The sequence below is a fragment of the Rhagoletis zephyria genome, unplaced genomic scaffold (assembly GCF_001687245.7).
Source record: "Rhagoletis zephyria isolate East Lansing unplaced genomic scaffold, Rhagoletis_zephyria_1.1 Rzeph_scaffold_00034, whole genome shotgun sequence".
Taxonomy (NCBI): domain Eukaryota; kingdom Metazoa; phylum Arthropoda; class Insecta; order Diptera; family Tephritidae; genus Rhagoletis; species Rhagoletis zephyria.
In genome coordinates this window covers 513138-531416 of record NW_016157118.1, presented here as the reverse complement: position 1 = coordinate 531416, position 18279 = coordinate 513138, and the positions used below count along the sequence as shown (strand labels likewise).

The following is an 18279-nucleotide window of genomic DNA, read 5'->3' as shown; positions in this document are numbered from 1 at the left end:
AAAAAAAAAAAAAAAAAAAAAAAAAAGATTCCGACGAACTGATAACCTCCTCCTTTTTTGGAAGTCGGTTAAAAAATAGACTCACATTTTTTATTTTGAAATCAAAAAATATTTAGAGGTCGCTCAAAGCGCTCAAAGTTTTCCATGTACAGTGAAACCTCTCCTAACGGACACCTCTATTAGACGGACATCTCCCTTGGGCGGACATTTTTTCCTATGCTAAGTTTTAAGTACAAATTTCGGAACAAATTACTCTCTCTTAAGCGGACACTCTCTTGGCCGGACGCGGACAGTTATTTTGCATAAAATTGACACAAAAATCTCTATTGAGCGGACGCGAACCTCTTATTAAGACACTAAAATTCCTTTTCATAACAAATCAAATAAAAACCTCCGTTGAGCGGACGCGAACTCCTCATAGGCGGACTACTAAATGGAAAAGGGGGACTTCCCGCATAAAATGTGATTTTTATGCACACATTTAGTTTGGTTTGCGCAGTGATTTAGGTTCATTATTTGAATTATCAGAAACCCTTGGAGAATCCAATTCCAATTCTGATGAATTTATAACAATAGATAATAATAAATACATGGACCGAAAATTTAGATTTCTGGTTAGATTTTGTTACTGATAAAAACATGAAAACTGTTGATGAAAAAGGTACTGACACTGAAAAAAATTAAAAATAAAACTTACGTCAATCGACAATTTCCCAGTTTTTTATGTAATGAATCCATGGTTTTATGTAGTTTATGGATTGAAATGTAATATTTATTTTTATTTTTTTATTACTTAATGTGTACTTACGCACATAAATGAAATATGTACTTTTGAAAAAATACATGCACATTTTTGTTTGAACGATGTAATATCAATATATTTTATACAAATAAGAAATAGTGAATAGTCACAGTAATTAAAACATTAAAAAGTACTAAAATAAGCTTCCCTTCCATTGAGCGGACACCTCTCTTCGGCGGCCAAAAAATGACTGACGGTGAGTGTCCGCCCAAGGGAGGTTTCACTGTATTTTATGAAAAAACAACTTTTCGTGGAAATGGTATGGAATTCTTGAAAATCAATATTTTTCAATCACCCTAATGTAAATACATAAATATGTATTCAGTCCCGTGATTTATTGGCTTAGCTTTCAAACTTGAATTTTTATTTGCTGCCAAATCTTGTAAAACCGGATCACCCAAAGGGTGTAGTATAAATAATTAATATAAATAGCTAGCAAATACAATTAGCACAAATAAAATTTTTTCCGCTCATGGCCCATTGTGCACCGATGTGCAAGACTGAACAAATGCCGGGTTGTTTAAACCCACAACTGGACAAGGTGAACGCAGTCGGACGTACACACATAGCGAACAACTTAAATAAAATAAAATAAAGGCAATAAATAGCAGAAAAACTTAAAATAACTGAGCAATACAGATGAGAGTAGAGCGCCAATTGAAGGGATATGGTGTTGTTGGAGGGATTATCATAAAACGCATATGCCTCAATATCAGTACGATACGAATATGTATGTGTATATGTGTATGGGACTTTTGAACAGGGAAGCCAACTCGTGGAGAATTCCCGATTTGCGGGGGATTTCAGTTTGCGAGGGGAATCGGGGAATGCACATTTTTTTGTGGGGAATTCCAGTTCGATCAATTCTAGTACAACAAAGTTTCAAACGGCTAAAAATTACCGTTGATTTTTTAGAAATTTCTTTGTCGCATTTGCTTTCATATAACGAATAACCACAAGTTATTTTTAAAAGGAAGAAAACCGCAACAGCTTCGGCAAAAAAAATCTAAAACGAAAATTTTTACCCACTTGAAACTTGCACTAGAATTGAGTGAGTTTCTAAACTGCATACTCAAAACCTTGCTACAAAATCTATTTAAGAGGTCGACCTTTTTACGAATGTTGATTTATTATAAATATTGTAAAAAGTATGAAACTTGGATTTATACACTTTTCGTTAAAGAGTGAACTATATATTTATAAAAAATTACTAAAATTATATAACCAAAAAAAAATAGTTGTGAAAACTTGGCAAAATTTGGTGCGACTAAAATTTTGCCGACCACTCTATGTAAATATGTAAATATTATATCGCACACCGAGTCACAACTCAAAATAATACGTTTGCCAGAAAATGCGAAAAACTATTTCTAAGCGCATGATAATCATATGGGCAAGAGCGACTTTACCTTAGGTTTTTTTTTTTAACAAATAATAACAAAAATTTGCTCCAGCTTTTTCTGAAAGGTAAATAAAAGCTCTGTGTACATATTAAGCGCATAATTTCAAAAGTGCTAAACTTTGAGTTGTGACTCTTTTGAAGACGGTGTGCGATATAAACCTTTTTTATACTTTATTTGTTAACTAACTTTATACAAGTTTGGTTTGGCTTATGAATACACTTAAATCCATCTAGCCGTTTTTAGTGAAGAGAGGTTTCGCATAGTGCAGGTTTATAATTTCATCAAATTTCAAATCACCACTAAAGGTGGAGGTCCTTTTCAAAAGTTATTTCAAACTAAAATCTTCTTAAATCCCTTTCGCCTAACATTGTGATATACGTGTGTTTCAATAGCAGATGAACTAATTTGAATTTGATTGTTCAAACACGTTGCAACCCTCCTAAATGAAGGTCAGAAATAAAGAGTTTTCAAACCCATTTCGTTTGATACGAAACTTAATGAATAATTTGAAAGTAACTTTTTAAACACGTGGCAGCCCTTCTCAAACGTTCCAATTATTCAGACTAAATATTTCTTAACACTCTTTCGTTTGACTCCCGTATTTACATAATTCACATAAGTTTTGCGTTAGTTGATTAAATTAAACCTTTCAAACAAATGGTAGCCCTCTCGAAAAGTATATTCAAGCTAAACTCTTGTTAAGGCTTCTTTGTCTAATATTGCGACACATATTTTATTTAAGTGACAAATTAAGTTGAGCTTGATTTTTTAAACATGTGGCAACTCCACTAAATATGGTTCAGAAGTAAAGATTTTTGAAACCCCCTTAGATAGATACCCAAATTTTAATAATTAATTTAACTTAATAAATACTTTGAATACAACTATTTAAATAGGTGGTAACCCTTTTTCATCACCTCAAAAATAGTCTTAGCGTTGAAAATAAGATTTCTTAACACACTTTCGTTTGACATTAATATTTTGATGTTTCATATAATTTGTGTATAAGTTAATTAAATTCGCCATTTCAAGCAGGTGGCAACCTTGTTCAAAATATTTTCAAACTATTACCTTCTTAAAACCATACTTCTCTTACCTATTTACCTTAATTCAAATTGAATTTTATTTTTAAACAGGTAGCAACCCTCCTATAGTTAAGTTAAAAAACAAAGCTTTTCCAAACCCTTTCGATTAATACCTGTTTTTAATAATCGATACATTTTTTTTTTAAAAATTTGAATATAGATAAGTTTTTAAAAGGTGGCAACTCGTTTCAAAAAAATAAATCCTTATTGCACATCTACAGCCCGAGCCCTTTAATTTCACACCTCACTTTTGAAAATCGAACGAACGGTACGGACTTGATGGTATTGATTATTGAAAAATTTTAATTTAATTGCCATTTTTGAAAATCGAACGAACGGTGCAGATCTTTTATGCTGAACAAAAAAATGCCTTCGTGTATTATATACATATATATATATAGATTTTTTGTGTAAATAAGGATCTGGATGATATCTGGAGATGTGTGGGGAATTTTACGAAATTTCGGGCAAAATCGGGGAATTTCATTGTCGAAATCGGGGAATTCTCAAAAATGAGTTGGCTACTTTGCTCCTGAAGTGCAACTTACAATAGTGAAGTGGCAGAATTTTTCGAGAAGACCGGCTAGACGAGCAAAAAAATCGGCTAGAAACGGCTATATATAAGCTTTTTCCCTGGATAAAAATGGAAGGTTATTTTTTCAGACAATTCACGATTTTATTATTAAATAACATAAAACGAGACACAACCGCATAACATTTGTTTTTAGTGTGCAACTAATACAATATTAATTATACTATGTGGTAAATATATTCCATTAAACATGTGGAAAATTAATATGTACATACATATAAGTCATATGAGTTTAATATTAAATTTCTATCGCAGCTTTTGTAAGAGACTTCTTAAAATAACTGGCCCTAGTCATAGAGAAGTTAGAAAAAGGTTTTAACGATTAAAATTGTGTTTTATTGTAATCACCATTTTAACTCTGTCATAGTAAACTTAAAACGCATTTTATGGCAAAAACAGAATTTTAACTTTAAAATGAGGAGAACGCGGATCTAAAATGGTAAAATAAGGTTCTAACTTTTGTTGTTGAAGTAGTAAACGCAATAGCACCCAGGTTCGGTCCCCACTCCAAGAGATTCCAAACAATATTTTTTTTTTTTTTATATTTTTATTCAACAATTTTTATTGAGCTTCGGGCCGTTTTTAATGAAAAACTTATTGTGGAAAAGCAACAATAATTAGAAAAAATGGTAGAAGTGATAGCTATTTCGGAAATCACCACATTCAGACTTCTTTCAGTAGGATTCGAACCGAAGATCCCACTGACTCAGCCAGTTGCCTACGCACTGTGCTAAGTTCGCCTTGTAAATTATCGTTTGATTTTTTCCACTATTTTCATTTTTGTTATGCCAACACAATCAAGCGCAGCTATTCCTCTGCAATTTACACTTTATCATGTGCCTGTTGGTTTTTTTGGGACTTTGTTAACAATTCTATTTTTAGAATGTTTAACTTTTAGGTCTGCTCTTCCTTAAGTTATTTGTTTTTGTTATTTTATGGCCTTTTAACAATAATATTCAACAATTTGTATTGAGCTTGAGGCAAACCTAAAAGTTAAACATTCTAAAAATAGAATTATTAACAAAGAACCAACAAAACCAACAGCCACATGATCAAGTGTAAATTGCAGCGGAATAGCTGCGCTTGATTGTGTTGGCTTAACAAATGAAAAAGTGGGAAAAAGCAACTATAATTTACAAGGCGAACTTAGTACAGTGCGTAGGCAACTGGCTGAGTCAGTGGGATCGTCGGCTCGAATCCTACTGAAAGAAGTCTGATGAGGAAATGTGGTGATTTCCGAAATAGCTATCACTTCTACCATTTTTTCAAGTTATTCTTGGTTTTCCACAATAAGTTTTTCATTAAAATAACAAAAAACAAATTATATTTTTATTTTAACATAAACATTTTTTATTTTATTTTATTAAATTTTTTTTTATTATCTTTTTTTGTTTATGGTATTTCATATAATTATTTCGTTATTAATAAAATTTTTTGGAATTTAATTTTAATTAAAAAGGCCACAAAAACTATAATTGAGTAACAAAAATGTAAATAATATTTAAAAAAACAAAACAAGATGTAAAACAATGTTCCCTGGGAGTGGGATTCGAACCCACGAATTCCCGGCTTGCTAAATCCGCAATCCTGCAGAGACACAGGGTGAACTAACTAAAGTAATCATATTTCATAATCGCTGAACTTGTTTTTTTTTTCAACATAGATAAATGATCTAATTGATGTACAGTATATTTTGCTTTGCTGCCTCTATGCTTAAGTGCACATTTAAGATACCTACCCCAAAATGCGCATCAAAAGCATTATTTTTAAGATTTATAAGGAAACTGCATTCAACATACCTGCACATTGGCGATACCTGCTTTAAAAATTGTGCAACTAGTATCAAGTATCAATGAAAGTATTACGTTTACCTGCACTGGCCCTACAATTACTTAATTTTACAACCTTTTATTTATTTTGCTCATCTCGCAGAACAACGAAAATGGCTATCAATTTATGTAGTTATATAGATTATTAGATAACATTCGGCAAAAATTTCGCTTGCAGTAGTTTCTACATGGTAAGTGCTCCGCCAATATTTGGTTTCATAGGGATTCGGATACCTTCCTCATTGAAGTAGTAAAGAAAATTCGCTTAAGTGCCTTTTTCGTTTACGTGCACAAGTTTTTCGTGCAAAGAAGGATGTGCAGCTAAGCAAAATATACTGTATACGAGGCTCAACTTCTTTTACTTGCCGTATACTCAGTTGTCTTAAATAGAATTTTTGGCTGACTTTCTCTAGATAAAGAATCTGCTGCAGCGATATGTTTAATTGTTGCCAAATGTTCTCTAGAAGACCAACTTTCAGTCGCAATGTTTGAAGCGTTCGTTTTTAAGCCAAGAATTGCAAGTTTTTTTCTGAAAACGTGAAAGTAGAACCGTGAAAGTAAAAAAATGTGTACATAGAGCACTTAAATTTGTTGCCAATCATAAATCTATTGAAAGCTTCTTGAAATAAATTTTTCACACTAAAATTGCAAATGGGTTTATAACGACCACAACGAAAATACAAACACGTTTTTTGTACTTGTATTTTATATACCTGTATTTGAAATACTTAACATCTCTGCTTAAAACAAAGCAACAAAGATATTAGGTCAGAATAGAGTTCTCAAAAAGGAAAGCTAAAATTATGGTAATGATAAATCAGTGACCTTTGTCATTCTTTTCAAAATTGTGAAACTTTTATTTTGAATTTGAAATAAAGAAATAAGGAAATATAGGAACAACAAAATTGGCTAAAAACGGCTAATTCTTTTTGGCTAAACGGCTAAAAAATCGGCTGCATTTTTAAAACATTTTTTCCGGCTAAAAGAAATTCAATACGGCTAAATCTAGCCGGAAAACTTCTAAACTGGCAACACTGGTGGCAACATTAGAATGACTGCTACGGTAGCCAAAATGATGGCCATAATCGTCTGAAGCTGCCACTGTCATACCCGCTGAGCCAAATATGGCTAAAACGAATAGTTTACTGCTATGTGTGCGCGCGGGTAATATTACGGTCGGGTTGAAGTTCTTGCCGTTCAGAGTGTCGGTTTTTGTCATAACTGCACCTTCAACTGACTGATAATAAAAATATCCACTTTAGATGGCGTCAAATTACAGCGCAACACAGACAAATGACGACGAAAGAACCATTGGCCATTTGCTTTGATAATTGTCACATTAAGCAGGTGCTGACGGCCTGAATAAAATAGTGCGAAATGTTGCAGACAAAGTTGGTTTAAGAGGGCGAGTGAGGCGACGAAACACCGGTAAATAAGCAAAGGAGCAAGGAAAGCATAAGCAAGTTAGTCGATTCATTGGACGTGAAGTACGTAGTCTTTGAAAGCTGTGGTATGGTACGAAGTTGTTGTAATGCAATACCTTTGTTTTGTTCATAAAGTAATTTGCTAATTATTATTGCGGCCATTCACGTACATCCCAGCTTTGACTGTGACTTAAACACTAAACCATTGTCTTCATGCTTTCCGGAATTGTAACTGAGCTCAATTTTCGCTACCTCTTTGTATTCATACAATAATGAAAGTCTTATGAGTCCATTGGAAAAGCAGGGTTTCAAAAAACGGCTCCCTCAATTACGGCCATAAATATCACTTACTAGTATTATGGCTGATGCTTAAAATACTGAGGTTGTTCACACTTGCCTGGTTTTCAGGTTATCTGGTTAAAAATTATTGTTGTGTAGTGTGTTTTATTGTTGTAAACTGAATAAAAACAAGTAAGAAAGTCTAAGATTCGAGCGGAGCCGAACATTAAATACCCGGTGCAAGTATTAAATATATATATTTTTCACCTTTCCGAAAGCTACCGCTACATGGTAAGCATGTAAGCATGCTACATGAGTAAATTAGCGACCTTAAATTTCGAAATATTGAAGTTTCAAGCATTTCTGAAATTTACCGTTATATGAAAACCAGCCGTAATTTTAGTCCGAATTCAATAACTTTCAACGTTTTGCTTCTATGTGTCAAGTACAATAACCATACCGAGTTTGGTACAAATTGGTAGAACAGTTACCGAGATACATACATATATGTGATCATAAGTGGGCGGTGCCAAGCTCATTTTCACAAATTTTATTATACACGTATTTCTTGGTAAAGAATTGCTGCAAGCATCAATTTTGAATAAATTAGCTTTAATATTTACTGCTTTATCGAAGATTTTGTATTTCTCTAAATTACCGTTATATGGGATGTGGGCGGGGTTATTGTTCGATTTTAAAAATTTTCGGCCGTTTCGTATGTTATACCAAGGCCGAAAGAAGTACACGTACCAAGTTTCGTTAAGATATCTCAATTTTTGCTCGAGTTATCGTGTGCACAGACGGACGGACGGACAGACAGTAACCGCTTAATCGATTTCTCTTTTCATTCTGATCATTTATGTATACATTTGTCTATATCTATCTCGATTCGTTTTGCATGTTATAAACTACCTTTATGTGAACAAAGTTATAATACCCTTGTCCACAAGTGCGCTCGGGTATAAATATAACCACATAACCAGGCAAGCGTGAACAACCTCACTGTATTGAGGTTGGCCACACATACTACGTTTATACGCATGCATAAGTCGCTTTAATTCATTTCGCCGCGATTCAAAACATATGTATAAACTGAATTTCAATTCGCTTTGAAAGAGCGAAGTGTTTTGGCTCACACTCCATTTCAAATCGGCAGTTTATTTCGCCAGACAGTTAGAAAGAGTGTATATACATCGCTCACACTAAAAGCGAATTGGAGATCAGCTGTTCCGCTCAAATTCCAAATAATCGCATCAGTATTTAAAAGCTGATCAATAATAATCGTTCTTTTTCTTTGCCACGATTTTATAATGCCGAATAAAACTAGATTTTTATCACTTTCCATTATGTTAACTTATAAAATGTCAAATGAAAACAGCTGATTTTATTTAGTCGATTTTTCTATGCGTATAAACGTAGTAACAGAAATATACACAAATTGAGTATGTAAGTATGTACATATGTATGCGATGAAGGAATACAGATCCTCTTATACGGTAACATAATGTTAGTAAAAACAAAAATTATATTTTGCAAAATTGTATCGATGAATATAAATTATCTTAAGATATAAAAAACCCGTGACACTGTGTTCGTTTACGCTAATCTCCGAAACCGCTTAACCGATTTCAATAAAATTTTGTGGGTTTGTATTGTTGGTTCCAACTTAAAATATAGGATAGTTTTGAACCTGAGAAAAAATATATATTTTTTTTCATTGAAATTTTTTCTATGCTTCTCGCATCGTGCTTATATTCTTTATATATAAAAACCAGGGACGTGAACCGGGTTTGAAACGAACCGGGGTTGAACCGGGAAAACCGTTTTTTTCTATTGATTAACTGAACCATTAACTGAACCAAAATTTTCCACAAATGTTTGATCCGAACCGAAAACCGAACCACTTTCTGTAAAGGTTTAAAGGTTCGTTTCAACCAATTTTCAATGGATAAATGTAGGCACTATTTTTCTTTTTGTTAAACATGGTAATACCTACCGTGTTTGTTTACCATGTGACAATATCAAATGTAAAGGCAACCCATCTCATTTGACAGACACTTGACCTTAACCTTGCGCGTTGTTGCACTTGACACTTAAACTTGNATGTGTCAAGTACAATAACCATACCGAGTTTGGTACAAATTGGTAGAACAGTTACCGAGATACATACATATATGTGATCATAAGTGGGCGGTGCCAAGCTCATTTTCACAAATTTTATTATACACGTATTTCTTGGTAAAGAATTGCTGCAAGCATCAATTTTGAATAAATTAGCTTTAATATTTACTGCTTTATCGAAGATTTTGTATTTCTCTAAATTACCGTTATATGGGATGTGGGCGTGGTTATTGTCCGATTTTAAAAATTTTCGGCCGTTTCGTATGTTATACCAAGGCCGAAAGAAGTACACGTACCAAGTTTCGTTAAGATATCTCAATTTTTGCTCGAGTTATCGTGTGCACAGACGGACGGACGGACAGACAGTAACCGCTTAATCGATTTCTCTTTTCATTCTGATCATTTATGTATACATTTGTCTATATCTATCTCGATTCGTTTTGCATGTTATAAACTACCTTTATGTGAACAAAGTTATAATACCCTTGTCCACAAGTGCGCTCGGGTATAAATATAACCACATAACCAGGCAAGCGTGAACAACCTCACTGTATTGAGGTTGGCCACACATACTACGTTTATACGCATGCATAAGTCGCTTTAATTCATTTCGCCGCGATTCAAAACATATGTATAAACTGAATTTCAATTCGCTTTGAAAGAGCGAAGTGTTTTGGCTCACACTCCATTTCAAATCGGTAGTTTATTTCTCCAGACAGTTAGAAAGAGTGTATAAACATCGCTCACACTAAAAGCGAATTGGAGATCAGCTGTTCCGCTCAAATTCCAAATAATCGCATCAGTATTTAAAAGCTGATCAATAATAATCGTTCTTTTTCTTTGCCACGATTTTATAATGCCGAATAAAACTAGATTTTTATCACTTTCCATTATGTTAACTTATAAAATGTCAAATGAAAACAGCTGATTTTATTTAGTCGATTTTTCTATGCGTATAAACGTAGTAACAGAAATATACACAAATTGAGTATGTAAGTATGTACATATGTATGCGATGAAGGAATACAGATCCTCTTATACGGTAACATAATGTTAGTAAAAACAAAAATTATATTTTGCAAAATTGTATCGATGAATATAAATTATCTTAAGATATAAAAAACCCGTGACACTGTGTTCGTTTACGCTAATCTCCGAAACCGCTTAACCGATTTCAATAAAATTTTGTGGGTTTGTATTGTTGGTTCCAACTTAAAATATAGGATAGTTTTGAACCTGAGAAAAAATATATATTTTTTTTCATTGAAATTTTTTCTATGCTTCTCGCATCGTGCTTATATTCTTTATATATAAAAACCAGGGACGTGAACCGGGTTTGAAACGAACCGGGGTTGAACCGGGAAAACCGTTTTTTTCTATTGATTAACTGAACCATTAACTGAACCAAAATTTTCCACAAATGTTTGATCCGAACCGAAAACCGAACCACTTTCTGTAAAGGTTTAAAGGTTCGTTTCAACCAATTTTCAATGGATAAATGTAGGCACTATTTTTCTTTTTGTTAAACATGGTAATACCTACCGTGTTTGTTTACCATGTGACAATATCAAATGTAAAGGCAACCCATCTCATTTGACAGACACTTGACCTTAACCTTGCGCGTTGTTGCACTTGACACTTAAACTTGTGCGTTATTTTTTGGTTTTCGAACCCTTTAACCGAACCGAAACCCCGGTTCAAAGACCAAAAAAACCGCTTTGACGAACCAATCCAAAAGCGCAAAAACGGTTCGAACCGCTGCACTGAACCGACCAAATTTTTCATCCGGTTCACGTCCCTGATAAAAATCCCGTGTCACTGCGTTCGTTTACGCTAATCTCCGAAACCGCTTAACCGAAATCCCGTGTCACTGTATTTGTTTACGCTAATCTCCGAAACCGCTTAACCAACTTCAATGAAAATATTTTTTTTTCATCGAAAGTTTTTCTATGCTTCTCGCAACGTTCTTAAAAACCCCGTGTCGCTATGTTCGTTTACGCTAACTACAAACTGTCCATATCCGAAGCGAGAGTTTTCCAATGTTATTTGCGGCTACGCTTCATATGTATGTTTATGTTGGGGAGAAATAGGTTGGATAGCAAGAAATAATGTAGTATGTATTTATACATATAAACATGTGCATATCAACAGAAAAACACACAACAAAAAATTTAACGTTTGGACACCATCCAATGTTATCCATTCCCCTGGCTGATGTTTTAACCGTAACCAGAGATCGTTTTTTTTCAAACGTAGTGAACAATAATAGAAATATTTTGCAAATTTCGATATCAAATAAAACATAAGAAACAATGTGGCTCTTCACACCGAGCACGGTATTCGGTAACTCGGTGTCCAGTAATTTTTTCTAAAGTATTTTGTTTGTGTAAAATAGTTTTACACAAACAAAATACATGGGAAAAAATTACCGAACACCGAGTTACCGAGTACCAAGCCTTGGTGTAAAGACCCTTAATATCTACAATGCATGTAACCTGCCTATGTATCAGTGTGTAACTAGTATATTTATAAAGGTCAACAATTTGAATAAAATTTTCTGGTGCCGAGATATCGTTAGTGGTTTGTTATAAGGTGTGCATTGACAATACTAAACAAATTTTTTTCCTAGGTGTAATTTTGAATTTAACGGTAGCTTAGCATATATCCTGTAATCAATACTTCTTAAGACGTATTTTGTATTATCGGAACGATTCCATATATATATAAACTAATTTTAATATCGCGCATTCATCGCATACAAGTTGTCGCAAAGAACTAAATGTATTTCGTTACAATTGTGGTAAATACCTACACAGTTAAAAGATTCCGAGTGCCTCTAAGAGGTTAAATATATTATACTTGAAATCCAAAATTTGGGATGAATACAAGCAGTGGATATCCCACACTTGTTTGCAAATGTGGTGTGAAAACATGGGACAGACTTAGGGCCGGTTGTTCAAAGTCTGGTTAACACTTATCTGCGGTTAAACATCGTTGTCGACGTCTTCGACTCCATGTATACAACAGGGTTAACCAGACATTGAGTAACCGGCCCTTAGAATTGGCTAGGAGGTCCTTAACGCATTCAGAGGAAGTACGTATTTAAAATCCATCAGTAGCGCATTATTAGAATAAATCTTTTAAAAAGTGAGTAGTGGCAGTAATTTGAAGGAATAGCGTCTACACTGCCAAAACCTTTTACCCAAAAAGAATTAAATGATTTGATAAGGGGTATAGTTACTGTGACTATTCGTACCGATTTTGGCGGGACAGTACCGATTTTGAGAAAATTGTCCCGCTGATTATTTTGTAAAAGTCGATTTTTCACATTTGTACCGATTAAGTCCCGATCTTTCAGTGTTTTCTTTATTAATTTAATAAGAGTATCCTTGTACTGTGGCCCAAAAACAATTTTTCGCACAAACATGGCAGTAGGTACTTTCGTTATCACAAACGACATAGAATATTATTATGTCAAACTAACGCTATATTACAGTCTATCATTCTTGTCACAGTTTGTTTTAGGTTTTTGTGATGATTTGTTAAGCTTTTTAATGAAACAATTCTAACTTGATTTTAGTGAAATTATAAAAAAAAGTACTAATTCCCTTAAAAATCATGGACATAAAAAATATAAGCTGTACATACAGTGGCGAAAATATAAATAGGGAAAAGATATTTTAGCATAATTTGGCTATTCCCCTTTCGATTATTTACAGCCGGTTTCACCAGTTTAAGTTGAAAATTATTTTTTTATTTTCTGTCAATTTCCATATAAAACCAATAAACTTAAATCATTTTTCAGTTAAATAGCTTTCGTGAAATTGGCTGTTAATGTTTATTATTTTTTTATGAAAGTGAAAGACTACGTAAGTCAAAATTTCAAATTTTGTACAAAAACTAGCAAAAATCGACAAGGTTTCATCAAAATTTTGAGCTTTTTAATGGAAGTATGGAAATTAATTAATTGTGATTTTCTGCAGTTAACAATTAATTAGTTTTTAATTGTTTTGTGGATTTTATTAAAAATAAACGGTTAAAAATTACTACTAAATATATAGGCCTGAGAGGTCTGCGTTAAGACATAGAGAATCTCGAATAAAACTGAGGAATGCTGAACTTTGGAGGGTATTGCTGTTAATCCCATCAAGACAGCCCTAGTCCTGTTTAAAGAAAATAAGCAAGACCTAGGGTCTGCGACCGGCTATGGTATTCCAGGTATATATAGTTTTAGCCCCGAACTCTGCTGTAGTATGGTGGCGCAGAACCATTCCTAAGTGCAGAATAGACCATATATGAAATTTCAGCTAATTTGTAGTATGGGAACTACTTTTGGACGCAGCTTACATATATGGCGAGGTCCCACTGTGCGTCGGCGATATCACCTTTGCCAGGCCTCTTGCAACGTTTAATTTAATAAGTAAAATTAGTTAATCAGGATGGATCAGACAATGGAATCATAAGCTGTATGTGCTTTACAACGACATGGACATAGTGCAGCGAATTAAAATACAGCGGCTCCGCTGGCTTGGCCATGTCGTTCGAATGGACTCCGACGCTCCAGCTCTGAAAGTATTCAACTCGGAACATGCTGGTGGTAGCAGAGGAAGAGGGAGGCGCCCACTGCGATGGAAAGACCAAGTGGAGAAGGACTTGGCCTCACTTGGCATTTCCAATTGGCGTTAGTTGGCACAGAAGAGAAACGACTGACGTGCTTCGTAGAATAAGAAGAAGAAGAAGTATCAGGATGATGGGTAGTACGCTTTCATATGTCCACTTCTTTCTTATATAACTACACCTTTCTAATATACAACAAATACTACATGTAGAATTTTCTATATCTTGTAATTTTTATTTCTGTATTTTTTTATTTATAAGTTAACTAATTGTTATTTTTAATTGGCACAATTTTAGTTGCAATTGGATTAATTGCAGTGTGCAATTACAACGTTAATTGAAATTAAAATTTTAGTTTAGTATCTAATGAATGTAATACATAAGGTACGAGTTTTGATCTAAAACTGGTTACAATGTCACGCGGACAACGGGTACAATTATCGATTTACTGATATGTAGGCACTTAGTCATCGAATTTTCATGTGCGGCGTTGGCAGGAAGGGAGAGTATGCGCTTAGAAAATCGCAGCTGGCAAACGTTTTATTTTATTCTTTTTTGTATCTAAAATTGGTTACAATGTATTGCACAAGCGGACAATTGGTCTGGGCCTAGGACATTCAATGTTAAACGCAGAGACCCAGAAAAATAATTATTTCATGGTGGAGTTGTAAAAAAGTCATCCAAATTTGCGTAAGAATTATAAAAGTCTTTTGATAATAATTATGTGTGAGAAAATTTTTTTAAGTCATCGATAACTATTATTTTAAGACTTATATAATAGAAGTCTTTTCATAATAATTATCAGCGAGATAAGTATTTTTAAGTCTTCAAATACTTTTATTTTGAGTCTTATATTATAAAAGTCTTTTGATAATAATTATGAGTGCGAAAAAATGTTGTATATAGTCCCGAACGGGTCCCAAACCAAGCCCCAACTGGTCCCCAACTAATCCTGAAATGCTCATGAACAAGTCCCGTCTTTTAAGACTGAAAAAATTTTTTCGCGCTCATAATTATTATGTGAAGGCTTTTATAATATAAGTCTTAAAATAAGTCTTTGAAAACTTAAAAATATTTATCTCAATGATAATTATTATATAAAACCTTTTATAATATAAGTCTTAGAAGACTTAAATATATTTATCTCTCTGATAATTATTATGAAAGGACTTTTATAATATAAGTCCTTGAACAATAATTATAGATAACTCGAAAAATATTTATCTTAATATAATGATCATTGATTGAATTTTATTCTTTTCACTTATAATAGTTATGTCTGATTATTTAAAATAAAAGGAAAACTCGGTGAACACTTGTAGCCGATTATGGACATTACATTTCAGTTCCAGACCACTTTGCCGTGGTGTCTCCTACTGGGCGGTTATTATGTCAGCAACGCTTTATGCTTACTGTTGGTCAGTACGAATATATATTACTACATTTTTCTCCACAATTTCTTTCTGTTACTATTATTTGTTTGTCTGTTGAATTTTTCTGCTGTTTTTCGGTTCGAAACGAGATGTAAATCAGCGTTGCCACAGACAAATTTTCCTACCATAACCAACCAAAACCTACCAAACATTTTTTTGAGTTTTACTATTTGTTTTCAATGTCAAATTTTTTAAAAACATAGTTAACATAACATTTAGAAAAACTAAAACACAACTAGATTATTAAAAACAAATTAACTGCTTATAACGATTCATTCTACTGTACAGACTTATCCATATGTACATATGTATCTTTACACATACATACATATCGTCACTAGATACGAATATAGACGCGAGCTCAAAAGTTGATAGCGAAAAAAGAGGCGTAAAAAAATTTCGGCGAAGAAAGACTCTTAACATAGGTGACGGCAAATAAAGCCACGTTAACCTCTTTGACAGTGAAGAAAGACCCAAAAACTTATGTCCGCGGTCAACTATATTTTCGAGTGCAACAGTATTCCCCAGAACTCCCCAAAGAGTTTTTCCGAGCTCTTTATTCGTGTCTAGTGACGATATTATTATTATTACGTCGCAGATACCTTCGCTGTGACCCAAGAAGATATATTGTGCTAAATCCAAATTGTAATCACTCCAACCTTAGGCTTTTTAAAAAGCTCAGCACTTTGGATGAGGCTATGTTCCAAATTTAAGATGGAGGAGGCATTCGTTCTCCAAGGTGTATCAATCTACGATTCATACTTCGTCGACAGGCACATAGAATATACTCTGGGGTTTCTTTCACCAGCCGACAAACCCTACAGTCAATCTCTACAGACCCATTTAGTTGAAACCGTACGTTAACTTGCAGTGTGCTGTCAGGTTGGCAGTAAGAGTTCTAAGTTCAAGGTGTCTTTCGGAGATCCTGCTGGAAAGAGTTATGCATATCTTCGATTGTCTTATTGCCTTTGACTTCCGCCAGTGGGCAGCAATTTGATATTATTCCCAGTTAGCTCCTAAGTAGGTCTGCAGTGTATCCTTTAGATGTACCGCAGAAAGGCTAGGGACCATGCAAACCCATTTGCGCTTCACGCTTTGCAAGTCAGTCAGCCCTTTCGTTGCCTTCAAACCCTTCCTGCGTGACGCTATTGTGGGCTCGCAGGTGCTTCAAGAGTTTACAAGCCTTGAAAAGACTCTTAGGCCTTTAACGCTGCCTNATATTATTCCCAGTTAGCTCCTAAGTAGGTCTGCAGTGTATCCTTTAGATGTACCGCAGAAAGGCTAGGGACCATGCAAACCCATTTGCGCTTCACGCTTTGCAAGTCAGTCAGCCCTTTCGTTGCCTTCAAACCCTTCCTGCGTGACGCTATTGTGGGCTCGCAGGTGCTTCAAGAGTTTACAAGCCTTGAAAAGACTCTTAGGCCTTTAACGCTGCCTGAATTTCCGACATAATATTTATTCTGGCCTCATTTGCCTTCTATGATGACATTCGCGCAAACAGACTTCGATTGGGAAGACCTCCGCCTGAAATATGGTTGAGTACGAGCCCACTGGCAGACTTTTCTGAAATCTGGGTCCAAGTACGCCATAAATTATATCGCTACCTAAATGTGAAAAGGTGCCAAGTCCATTTTTTTTTCAAAGATTAGTTTTTGATGCAGAATGACAGGTAATACGAAACTACATCGATTTTTCGTCTGTCTTGAAAAATTTCAAAAAATTGACTTGGCACCTTTTCACCCTTAGGTGACGATATATGGATGTCCGTATTGCATATTGGCAATAATCACGGTGCAGCGAACAAAGGTGGCGCCGTCAGTGGTACCGCTACTTTGGTTTTGCCGATTTTGACACTTGTGGTAACTTGTAAATAAACCTTTGTTTACAAATCAGCGAAAGAGAAATTTGAATTATAAGTGAAAAATCAGTTTAAATTGTGTTAATTTGCAATTTGTGAGTGATTTTTGAGTTGAAGACTGCGTAAAAACTAATACAATGAAGTGATGTGTGTTAAATTGCGACAGCCGTCAAGATGCAAGAAGCGTAGATGCTAGTGTAGCGCTGGAACGAATCACTGCATCTTGTGTACATAGGGCACGGCAAAGCCGTTCTCAAAATGTTTCTTTATTATTACATTAACAGCCTTTCCTCACAATGATTTTGCTTCTGCTCCAAGCAGCCTCCATTAGCAAGTTAACCAATCAATCCCGCTGAGATGCCGCAGTTTTCTGCAGCAGCCTTAATTGCAAAGCAATGGAGTGCACTAAAACGTTTACTGAAGCAGCTTGCACAGTTGTTGGCTTTCGCACAACATACCAAATGGCCGAAAATTTCTAAAATCGCTCAATAACCACGCCTACTTCCCATATAACGGTAATTTTCAGAAATACGAAAACTGCGATATTTTAGTAACTACTGGAGATAGTTCACTCAAAATTGATATTTACAATAATTTTTAGACGAACAAAAAGAATATTATAAATTTTTTGAAAATGGGAGTAGCCACGCCCACTTATGGTTACATGTGTATATCTTGGTAACCGCTGCACCAATTTCTTCCAAACTTGGCACAGTTGCTGGCCTTGGTACAGCATAAAAAATCGCCGAAACTTTTTAAAATCGGACAATAACCACGCCCACATCCCATATGACGGTAATTTAGAGAAATACAAAATCTTCGATAAATCAGTAAAT

General features: G+C 34.4%; 1 protein-coding gene and 1 long non-coding RNA gene across 7 annotated transcripts in view; both read right to left on the bottom strand.

The window, feature by feature from the left end:
- The window catches only part of LOC108364849 (neural-cadherin-like), a 539754-nt gene that overhangs the window by 233612 nt on the left and 287863 nt on the right, over positions 1-18279 (bottom strand). The window lies entirely within an intron of this gene.
- The window catches only part of LOC108364887 (uncharacterized), a 17683-nt gene continuing 345 nt past the window's right edge, over positions 942-18279 (bottom strand). The window contains exons 2-3 of the long non-coding RNA XR_001847840.1: positions 16031-16036; positions 942-1046 (exon numbers count right to left, since the gene is read on the bottom strand). This is a non-coding gene — a long non-coding RNA (uncharacterized LOC108364887). The remainder of the gene's footprint in view (positions 1047-16030; positions 16037-18279) is intronic.